This window comes from Physella acuta, unplaced genomic scaffold (assembly GCF_028476545.2).
Source record: "Physella acuta isolate Inbredline_101_S28 unplaced genomic scaffold, ASM2847654v3 ptg000186l, whole genome shotgun sequence".
Classification (NCBI taxonomy): domain Eukaryota; kingdom Metazoa; phylum Mollusca; class Gastropoda; family Physidae; genus Physella; species Physella acuta.
This window is the reverse complement of record NW_026731705.1, coordinates 1,165,699-1,177,927: the sequence shown is the minus strand read 5'-3', so window position 1 is coordinate 1,177,927 and position 12,229 is coordinate 1,165,699. Positions and strand designations below refer to the sequence as shown.

Genomic DNA, 12,229 nt, shown 5'->3' with positions numbered 1-12,229 from the left:
CAAACATTTTTACTAGTTGTTCAACTTAAACTTACCAGAAGCCAAAATAAGAAGAAAAAATGAAAAACAGTTGCACAGGCCCATTTTCAACTGCCGAATAAAGTTATATTATATATTGCATATTTTCTAAACTGCTTTGTAGAAATAATTTTAATTGGTTGAATACGCATGGTTAAAATCATTTTACCGTAGTGAAAATATTTGGCTTAAGAAAATGGTTTACTAAACATTGATATACGAAAGTAATTTAAAATTAACAAGGCAAACAGTAGTTACCAAAAACTGTTTCTCGACAATAAAGGAAAGAAACCAATGGGAGCGATATAAGGGCAGTCAACCTCGGCTGTCTGACACTGTTCGATGCTAATACTTATACAAGAAAATTGTACCCACTCAATTGATGGTAATATATCATGTATGGGGAAAATATTTCCTCTCAAACATTTCATAGCTTTAGCTATGTTTTCAACGGGGTGGAAAATTGCAAGCTGTAAAAAAAAATGATGCTTGCATTGTCTTACACCGCCTGGATTTTAACCAATAGATTACTTTTATAATTAACAATAAATACAACGCAAACTGTACTAATGTAATAATTCGCCTTATATGATGATATCCTATTTCATTAAATATACATGTTCCTCCCTCATCGCTACTCGCCCCCCCCCCCCCCCCCTCCACTCAGTGCTTGAAGATTTTTACACGATATGAGTCGAAGCCCGGTAGATAGCTTGAGAAGGGGAGAGAATGGGTGGAGACCCTCCTTTCACCCTTCTCTCACTCCCACGTTAACACACCGCCGGTAGAGTTTTACAAAATAGAACTCTTAACCCCCACCCCCTCCCTCACCGCGACTTAGGAAGAAAAAAATGTATCTTAAAAAGTGATGTACCACATTATGTACTAATGTTTAGATCTAACACACTACAAAGTCCCATCCAAAACTTGCTCTACGTATCTTTCGTTTAGCTTTGAAACATACATTTTCATGTTTTACATACATCTATTTTTTTTTAAATGTTTATGCTTTTTGTTACAGATTATTAGATTTTTGTGAACGTAAGGAGGAAGGTGTTGATTTAACAGCTTAACACACTATTTGATTCAATTTCGATAAAAACAACAAAGTATTTTAAATGAAGTCGTCCCAATATTTTAATGTGGGTTGAAAATAGCAGCTCATCTAGGCAAACACTGTCTAAAACACAGCACTTATGTATGTATTTTCAAACTATTTGCGTTCAGCTGGACTATGGTCACTAAACCACCTCTACACCCCCACGTCCCTGTTGACCTTTTTGTTAACGACCGAGAGATAAGAACTTTGGCAGAGTACGAGTTGTGGGCTAGAATGTAAATTTTAGCAATACCTTGACGAATGCTCTGAACCTCTATAAAACAGTTTGATGTAGATTGGCACATTGACGTAGAGGGAGGGGGTGAGGGTGGTATGAGGTGGGCTGGTCAGGTGATTAACGCACAATAAATGGTAATGCCGTCGAAGCATGATGTATTTGGGTTCTGTAGCGATTGATGTACTAATCCTACAAAAGAAAATGTCTGTGAGTATGGCGCCTGTCTACATGTGGGCTTGACGCCTTTATCCAGACTTTTCTCCGACTTGTGAAATATGGCACGCTTTGGGTTAAGGTCGATCATAAATGGAGTGGGGAGGGGGGTTACGGGTGGATTTCCTTTTTTTGGACAATGTACTATCCAGACTTAACAAAAAATTTTATTCTAATTGTATAGACCAGGCAGTAATTAGAGGTAAAACGGACTCTGTGTCGGAATTCGATTCCGGTTAGATTAAAATGTCAATTTATTTTCACCATAGCGCATGTATACCTAGTATGCATTCTAGCAAGCGGGGGGAGGGGGGAGGCGGGGACGATACGGTTGAATTTGAAAAAAATTCAAACATGAGGAAGGTCAAAGGGTGGGACGTGGTGAACGAAAAAAATTCACAGGAAAAAAAAACACAAAAAAGTTGCAGTTTTTGCTAGGAAAAAAGTCACAGAAAATAAATAAACTTGGAGTGATCTCCCCTAAAATGTCTCGAATATTCTTATATAACTCGGAATACAGACATGATTTTTAATTACTTTACTTTTAAAAATAGAATAGAATGTTGTAGAAAAAAGATTATTAGTACTTTATAAATTTACAGGCTTTTTTTGAGAAATTGGAAATGGCGAAAATTACTACTTCCAGTAATCGGAAATTACTCAAGATTTGATAGAAGGTAGAGAATTAGATCTTTTACTTACTTGTAAAATTTTATTTATCTATCTGAAATTATACTCAAGTTATAGGCTTTTGAAAAAAAATAAAAGTAGAAAAAGTTCCATTTTCGCTCAAAAGTTGATACAGATTTACGATTTTGATAAAATACTTATATATGAAATTTCATCAACCTAGCTGTAACGGTACTCAAGTTAGCGTATGTACACACACACAAACACACAGACAGACACACACACACACATACAGCAGTGGCGTAGCGAGCTCGGGTGTCACCCGGTGCGGCACTTAATGGTGTCACACCCCCCCCCCCCCCCCCAGAGCCATAGAGACCCTTCCAAGGGACAAACTTTCAAAAACTTTCGATTTGCACCCCCCCCCCTCAAACTTTCGATTTGCACCCCCACACAAGTTTTCGATTTGCGCCCCCCCCCCCACAAACTTTCGATTTGCACCCCCCCTCGAGTTTTTCTCTATATATTTTGCTATTTTTTGCCTTGGTGTAACCCCCCTAAATGGTGTCACCCGGTGCGGTCCACACCCCCCCGCACCCCGCCCCCCCCCCTCGCTACGCCCCTGACATACAGACATACGGACGAGATTGAAAAATTATGTTTTTCCGTATCAGTGAGGTGTAAAACGTCGAGATTTATAAAAATCTCGATTTTTTTTTTGCAAGATTACAAGACTTTCGCTATACTTCATATATACGAGAAAGTAAAAATCACAAAAGAAAATTTATTTCGGAAAAAAAGTCACAGAAATAAAGTCACAGAAAAAAGTCACAATAATGTTTTGATAAATATTTTGATTTTAATTGTTGAGAATTGTAAAATTGTGTCTGTTGATGAATTTAGTTAAATACGCTCTAGAAAAGTTAATTACAAACGAATTTTAGGCACATCGTTGTGTTTTACATGTTTTTTTTTTTTTTGCCATTCCTTGGTCGGCTTATCCTTAGTCGGTCTTCTCCGTCCACATTGTGTGTTGTTGACGTTTAGCGTCAATGACAGCCTTTGTACTGTGTCGGGTTTCTGCTTTGATCATTTCCTTTGTTATAAAATGAGCATGATAATGTGTGCAGAACATGTGATTGACCTATTCTTGCAATCAGTTGAGGGCATCAAGTCACATTTACTACGTCTTAATGCATTTTCGCGCTAATTTAAAGTTAGTATTTAACAAATACTATGAAAATTGCAGGATATATATATATATATATATATATATATATATATATATATATATATATATATATATATATATATATATACATATATTGTATACAGTGTTTCTTCTAGACTTTTTTCTCCGGGGGGCACTTGAAATTCTCGGGGGTGGGGGGGGGGGGGCGGTAGACTTTCTACGGGGGGGGGGGGGGCGGACACTGTTAAAAGTATATATTTTCTCTATAAATTATATACATTTCATTTCGTTCGGGGGGGGGAGGTCGGGCGGTAGAATTTTTTAGAGGGGGCTTTGCCCCCCCGCCCTCCCCCACCCCTGAAGATATGCCTGGAAGAAACTCTGATTATATACAATAAGTACTTGGAAAACAACGTTTTACTGTATTAGTTTCTAAAAATGAATTCAAAATGAAAACGTGTGCGCATATGTTTTTATACTCCTTACCTCTGTAAAGCTGAACTGGTTTTGTTGCAACAAAGATGAGACTACTTGCCCCGTGTATGACTGTACACCTTGCTTTAAAACGGATTTAGGTAAGTAGCCGGAATATATACAGTTTGATCACGGGATCGATATCAGCTGGAGAAGATTATAGTGTCTAGTAGCTTAATTTGAAACAAGAGAACAGGATTAAGTTATTAATATTTTAGGTGATCATCATTTTTGTTTTTTCAGACATTTTTTATCAAGTGGGGGGGGGGGGGGTGAGAATGGACTTTTCGTTAGGGAGGGTGGGAGACTAAATTCCCGAGGGGGAGAACAATAGTAAAAGTATATTTTCTTTATAAATTCCAATTCGATCTTTGAAGAATAGAGGGGGGGGGGGTGGGGAGCTGACCGCAGACGTTTTTCATTCACCCCTCCCCCCCCCCCCCCTTCCCCCCCTTCCAACAAGATGCCTGGAAGAAACTGATCATCATTTGAAAATTTATAAAGTGGGAAACACATGGTTGCATGTAGATTACACTCACAATGGATAGCAACCATGCAATAATACCACTTTAGCAGCCCTGCTTTTAAATGTTTACAATATTGCAAAGATTTACTAAAACATAACATGTAAAAAGATTTGTTTCAAAGAAATCCCAATACACAATCTAACACCACGTGTTTCAATTTTAGCCTTAAGGCTAAATTCCCGGATTATGAACACATTACGTTCTTATTAAAGTGTATGTTTACTAATCGCTGCGTGTATTTATTTATTACGATGCTACACTCTGCATAGCGAGGGTTATTATTTTGTGTTTGTAATATGATGAATACTCTAAGACCTGATTGTTAACGTTAAAAAGAATAATTGTACCGAAATTCTGAAAATAATATAATTCAACTTATAAAAAATGTCTGAGCGACTTCTCTACCGGGAATTAAGTGTATAGTAAAATATGTAGTAGTCTACGGCCACGTGATCTTAGGTCACGTGCAGCGGGAGCTTTTAAAGCGGTACTCAAACTTTTTAGCTAGTAACAATGACTTACTTGACTTAGTCCTCTGTGCCCCGTATGGAACCTAGGGCCTCCACCATTTCCTTCCATTTCTTCCTATCCCCGGCTATTAATTGTGTCATCTCCCAAGACATCTCTGTTGGCTTCAGTTCTTCATTTGGATGAGTCTTTCGCAATGTGTGACCTACCCAGTGCCACTTCCTCTTTTTTATTTGCACACCCATAAGCTCCTACCTAGCTTTCCTCCATAGTTCGGCACTTTGCTCCTGGCAGGTCTAACCAAGTCGGACAGATCTGCGTGGGTAGGGGCCAGACCAAACGTTGTGCCCTGGTCCTCCAGGTGGGGGGTTGTGCGATGGGCTAACTACTCGTCCACATAAAACAAAATATAGTTACAGAAACCGAAGCCTAAGCTTGTAACAGTAAGCAGAAACAATGATAAAAACCAGGTTTGATGAACACTTGTATTTGCAAGGGTTTACAGCATGTAAACTTAATTATCAATCCAACGAACACAGGTCAACTCAATGCCCGCAGTTTACTGCCTGTGTAAAATTATAAGCTACTAAATAAAAACAACACTAACTACAAGAGTATGCTACATAAGAATGTTTTAGACTTAAAAAATTCTTAGGAACATTGATAAAAATAATATAAGTTACAAAACATGTTTAGTATGTAGATGATACTTCTTCTTTTTCTTCTTCGTTCTTAATTTTAGTGATGGAAGGGATCCACCTTGATTTTGGAGTGAGTTATCTCTCCTAGATAAGTGGCTGTCCCCAGCTAACGAGCCTCATCTACCCGAGGGTTCGAACCATGAGCTTTACCGACTCGACCACGCCGACCCCTGTAAATGATACAAAACCAAGCACGTGTCAAATGTTGTTAAGCGTAAGAGTAAGAGAGACATTCAGCCCCCCCCCCTCCCTTAAATACACCCGTGTTGTGCGTATCACCTGACTAGCTTCTCTATCTAGACTGGACAGTGTGTTAGGTGCACCCGTGTTGGTCAAGCCTGTGATATGATTCACCGACAGATGACCAACGGTCTGTGTGCTGAAATAACTTACATAAAGTGAGGGGGGATAAGAATGCGGGTAACTGGTGGGTTGAAGGCAAGGCAAAATTGAGGTATAACTGTTTTAAAGTATTTTATTAATCTTAACAACGTCTTAACTACAACAAACTGTTATTGTTTAAGGGCATGGGCGGGTGTACTTTTCGTCATAAATCCACTAAATCATCGATTTCCCACTTTTACTTGATCTATACAGAATAACCATCGTTGAATCTAAAAATGACATTGTTATGACCCTAAAAACAGTATTTAATTATGAAAAACCGGGTTCAATGTAGTGTGTACATGGTCTTTTGTTTAATTTTTTGGTAAAAATAGCAATTTTTCGACCTAGAAAAGTACTATTAGGCTTCGCGGAAACCTAATGTGTTTCATATCAATGGAAAGGCCGTGACCTCCTTTCTTTATTTGTTCTAAAATTAAATGACCAATCAAAATACATATTTTAATGTGATTATTTTTCTACGTCATAAAGTTGTTTATTTTACTCAGTCGGGTTTTTCCGGTATGCAAATTTTTGACCTCAATTTTTTCATTGGCATACGACGGCGGAAGCTAGTTAGCGATTGGTCGTTTCGCTTCGGGAGTAAACATTCCCTTAGTTTCAGCGCGTTGCTAAGTTTGATCTAGTTTTGTTTCTCTAAGCTTCTGTAAAATACTTACATTATTTTAACATATAATTATTTCAATTAAATATACTATTAACAGTTTAGATTAGTTTGTGTGAATTATCATAAGCAGTGAGACGATTTAATTTGTTTCTCTTTCGATAATGCGTAGAACAAAATACTCGCTAAAAATAGATACACACATCTAACTAATTTACTAAAGCTAGGGCTCGTCCGAATGCAACTGATTGCAGCTACCTCTACTAAATCTAGCACTATTCAGACAAGCACTGGTGCAGATGTAATATGCACATTTACTAAGAAACTGCGGCAATGTAAGACACAGTTTTTACAGACAGAAGAAAGCACTGTTACATCTAGTACTAGTAGTACTAATTGTAAACCACAGCCATGCAGAATTATTGTCGACTGTGATTTGCTTCTTGATGTTATCAATACATCTCCTCGCACACTGTGATGTAGTGGCTACTATTGATGAAAACAGTGTAAAGGGTTTGCTTCAAGAATGGTGTGGCAGTAATAAAAATGGTGTAAACCGTAAGTATACAACTGCAAAAGAATCCAGAACAAGGCCTTTCACAATAAACAAAGACGTCTTATCATAATTGGCTTTAGACATGAGACCATGCAAAATATACTGCTGTTTCTGTGATAGCATAATTCAATTTTGGGCCCAGGCATGCTATGGCATTGCTGTCAAAAGAAGGAAACCATAGTCGAGGACCCAGTGAAGACGCGAAAAAAGACGCCATGACAACAGCTTTACTACAATTCTAGGTAAAACAAACAGCGCCAGAAAAAAAGAAAACTAACAGCCGAACAAGCTCAGAAGGAATATATTCAGCAGCACCATACTTCAGGCTATAAATGCGGTCGATTTTAGTGACATACAGCGATATATGTTCATTTTTTGCAACTTTTTGTTAGTTTTTTGCGTTTTTCTCAGTTTGATGTTTTTTTGTACAATTGTTGAAATAACTTTGTTAATAATTATCAGAACTGAACTAAATTTGCTCCAGTTACTCTTTATATATGTTCAAAGAAAACTGATAGAACACTTTTGGAATTTTTGTAAAAAAAAAAATTTTGTTGTTGAAATAGTGAAAAAATTGGACGAAATAATGAAATTTTTACAGTAATGTTTTTAAAAAAAAAGTAAAAAAAAAACTATTTTCTTTTTTGAAAATGTAATCTATCAGAAGTCTTAAACACATGTGTCTGCAGACTATATTAAGTTTTCATGAAATTTGAACAAACCATTTTTGAGTTATTTCCATTTAAAAATCGTCAATAAAATCCAATATGGCCGCCGTCACCATGGAAACGGAAGATTTAAAAAATTTAAAAAAATATTTTTATGCTTAACTCTTTGAGTTATAACTATTAGCCAAGTATTACATCTTTAGACTCGGAAATAAGGAAGTTGGTACTCATCACCCGCCCATGCCCTTAAAAAATAAAACAAAATATATTCTTTCAGCACCGTATTATTTTAAAAAAGCTTTTTATTGCTTCCATACTTATTACCGATCAAAAGAGTACTTTGTTTCACAACATTATTCTGCAAATGCCAGCTTGAAGATATTCTTGTACCAAATCGAACAATGGGCCCACTTTAATTAGTTATTTAAAACCTAAAGTATTCACATACATGTTTTAAATATCGTTGAACCTTTAACTTTCATGGTTCTTTTAGGGAACAAAAGACGATTTTCTCATTAATATCGGTACTCTGTCTTGGTCTGCTCTAAGTAGCTCAGCTCGGGCAGCCCAGTCCATTCCATGATGCCATCCATCCATTGTTATCTCTGCCTTCCCTCCTCCTCTTCTTTCCCGACACCGTGCCCTGCATTGTTGTTTTGGAATGGTCGTTGGCGCTAGTGACATGACCCAGCAGTCTCAGTTTCTTTGTTTTGATTATGCTTTGTATTGTGAAATGAGTTTGAAGTTCGGGTCGACACTTGAATACGGTACGGATACCAATTGATACACTCAAAATGTGATTTTATCTTATTTCGTGTTGAGACACATCATAGGTACCGTTGGGCAGGCGGTGAGTGGATAAACACAACATTTTCCCAAACCCACCTAATTGCTACTTAATAGCTTCTATGCTACAGAAATGTGTGTACTATATGCTTACCATATCGTAGCGGACAATGAATGCAAAAAAAGAAACTACAGCTGTTTTGGTTTAATACCACCCATACTCGGTATTTAACACTATATAAAGAAATTAGTGATACGAAGTGAATGATTTTCTTGTAGTCTAGATTCTAGAATGATCAATCACGGTGTGACCTACTTAGGTCTTAATTTTTTTATTATTTAGTTTTACATTTATGTAATCGACCTTGATTGGTCTGTGGTGCAATCGCCAGTAATTTTCCATCACGTTGTGTGGTGAAATTCTCCAATAATTTTAATTGGTTATTTCGAGTTTTGGTGATTTCCCAACCAATAGTCTTATGACTTTGAGAGTGACCTCCCCTGGTTCTAAGGTGATATAAAATCCTGGAACACGCGTCTTTTCAGGAGGGCAGTTTACCAGACATTCTGGGAGAGATTGCCGTGTGTGATGCCATATTGTATTCAATAGTTTAAAGCAGCATTTTTCCCTATTACTTGTAATTTTAGTATCATTCAGTGCTTTAAGCTAACTTCCTATAAGCTGTGTTGATTTCCTAGTGCCATATTTGTAATGTTTGTTACCTAGTGTTTTTTCTCCAACTCGTGTGTTGGGTTTTGGTTTATTGTGTATATTTATAATATTTTCTATAGAACTAGAGTCATATTTTGTACGTGTACACATTTTAAAAGGTTATTAATGAATTAAAGTTGTTGTTAGTTACAAGAGTTATTTACGAGTCATTTACGAGTCCACGTTGAGTTTTTGTGTCTGATACTCTTTTAGTTTTGTTGTCATCTGTTTGTAACCATTCAAAAATAATCATGTACGTGCGTTAGCTTTATCGGAGATAGAGTAGCGCCGTAATAACAGGAAAATTGGAAACGTTAAGGTAGGTAGGTTAAATCTAATTAGAGACGTAAAAGATACGAACCGTCGCAGGGCTTAACGTATCGCATATTACGAACCTATCTCGATCTTCCTTTCTATCTAACTGATGTGCGATCAACTGCTGAAAAAGTGCGTGCTGTTAAGCAAGTCAGTTTGATGCCCAGCGTTTGGCCGTAACACAGGGGTCGGCGTGTTCGAGTCGGTAAAGCTCATGGTTGCTAAACCGAAAAGTCTCGAGTTCGAACCCTCGGGCAGATGAGGCTCGTTAGCTGCGGACAGCCACTCTTCTAGGAGAGACAACTCCAAAATCAAACAACTGCTGCCTTGTGGCTTGTTCTTGGTTGGACAAAGGCTATGGAAGCAAATCCAAAAAGAAAAGCAGGCTGAAATCGGAGTCAATGGCCTCAATGGCGCATAACCAGTTGACACGTAACGCTTAATTGTGTTGAAGGCGTGGTCGAGCAAAAAGCTCATGGATAATAAATTCAAACTAAGTCTCGAGTTCAAAACCCACTGGCAGAAAAATCTCGATCCCCTTCAACACTAATAATTAAGAACGAAGAAGAAGAAGAAGAAGGCCGTAACACACATGTTTCCACTATGTGGGAATTTCATTCATCGTATGAAGCACCGTATTTTGATGAAGAGAATGGAGGGGGAGGTGGGAAAAAAATACGGCATATATTATGACCTTGATTTATTGACCTTCAAGTCGATCATCGTGCTCTACTGATTAACAAAATGATCGCAAGAAACCACCCTACACCCCTTCCAAATCTCCACAGAACATTGAATCATCAATTAGTTAAATATTCAAATTTTCAGGGTTAAAATAAAAATTCGAAGTTTGTAATATATATAAATAAAACGGATTTAATGAATGTATTTATCAGAAAGAAGAATTACTATTGTAAATCTGTATTAGTTCTTACAAGCCGATGATGAAAACTGTAATACTAAAACTGTAAACTACATGTCTGAGGTAAAAATTGAGATTTGTTTTCTGCTAGTGGTGGTGTAGCTATACAGTTATTACAATTTTAACTATGAAATAAAGTACTTAAAATATTCATTTCTTTTTTTAAATCTGATTTTTTTTCTGCGAATTAATTAAAGTACGATCGAAATTGCATTTTGAATATTTATTTTAATCAAAGTTTTGACATTGACGGATTAGATATTTGACAAAACTCTCATTTATAAACGGGGACGACACTTGTACAGAGAGGGGGGATAGTTTGGTGGTAGAGTGTAGGTATCACATTCCAGAACTTGTCTGGTATCCAGATTTCTTTCTCCCGGCTGGTCAACGTCCTGTGGTCCAGCGGCTCTCTGGTCAGCAAAGACAGCAGAGAGGAACAGGAACATGAAGACCACACATACAGATTTCATTTTCTGGGGAGAAAAGTACAATTATATAAATTAATTAATGTTTGTTATGCTTATTTAAACCTGAATACAATATACAGTATATTATAAGAATATAAAACGGTAAAATAAAAAGAGACCGACTAGATAAGACCCGGAGACGTGACCTTGAAGTTATCACCGAATAGACTAGATTTACCTGGAAACAAGTGGAGAAAATAGCCCACAGAAAAGCATGTCAGCTGTCTATAGCCCCAGAGAATGGACTGGCTAACCACCAGACCTAACTGATCTTAATTTGACGGTTGAAAAATCAAGACTGCTTTCATATTGTCTGATCAAGTCCATAAACATTAAGCATCCGCTATACTTTTGTTCAACATTAATAAAATGTGTTGTGTTTTTTTTTAAACAACGTGAAATTTTAGAAACAAATGAAGATAGATGTTTTCTTAGCTGACGAAAAATAAAGCAAATTAAAATCCTAATAATAGTAAAGCTCATGGTTGCTAAATCGAAAATTCTCGAGTCCGAAACCTCAGGTAGATATTTTCGCTAACTGGTGACATAAACTCTTCTGGGAGAGAAAACTTGTAGTTTGTTCTTTGTTGGATAAAGACTATTGAAGGAATCCAAAAGATAAGCAGGCTGAAATCGGAGTCCATTTGCATAGGTTGAAACGTAATACTTGAGTTCAAAACTAGAATTAAGAACGGAGAAGAAACTAAAGGTTGACACGTAATACTAAATTAAAAACTAGAAATAAGAACGGAGAAGAAACTAAGAAAATCACAACAATATCCCCAATAACGTTATAACGTTTCAGTACTTACCACAGGGTATATTTGGCAGCACAAGAATTGTAAACTGGATGTCTTGAAAGTGTCTTGTGATCACATGAGGTCTAGTCAATGTTTATATAACAAAGTCCCCCTGTCTAATTCAGGGGATGAATATTCAAGATATGGAAATATGGAGTATCTTGGTAATACAAAACATGATTTGTTGTGTTGTTTTAATGACAAAAATCTAAGCAAATCTTATACACGTTGCATAATTTTATGGTAAACGGAATACAAATGGCGGCGGCTTAATGAATAAACATGCGTGGGTTACGCCAAGAAAGAATATTATTGCGATCATGTCATACAAATCGTTGCTTCAGAAAACATAATCAAACGAATAAAGAAGACGATAAGATCATAAGATACATTTATTGTTCAGCATTTGACGTGTCACATAGTATGTAGAA

The 12,229-nt window shown here is 36.9% G+C and overlaps 1 long non-coding RNA gene across 1 annotated transcript; it reads right to left on the bottom strand.

The window, feature by feature from the left end:
* Positions 1-10,736: 10,736 nt before the first annotated feature.
* Positions 10,737-11,877, bottom strand: LOC131936733 (uncharacterized). The gene is made up of 2 exons (XR_009386094.1): positions 11,811-11,877; positions 10,737-11,004 (listed from the first exon to the last, which is right to left on the bottom strand). It is a non-coding gene; the product is annotated as an uncharacterized LOC131936733 (long non-coding RNA).
* Between the last annotated feature and the right edge of the window lie 352 nt (positions 11,878-12,229).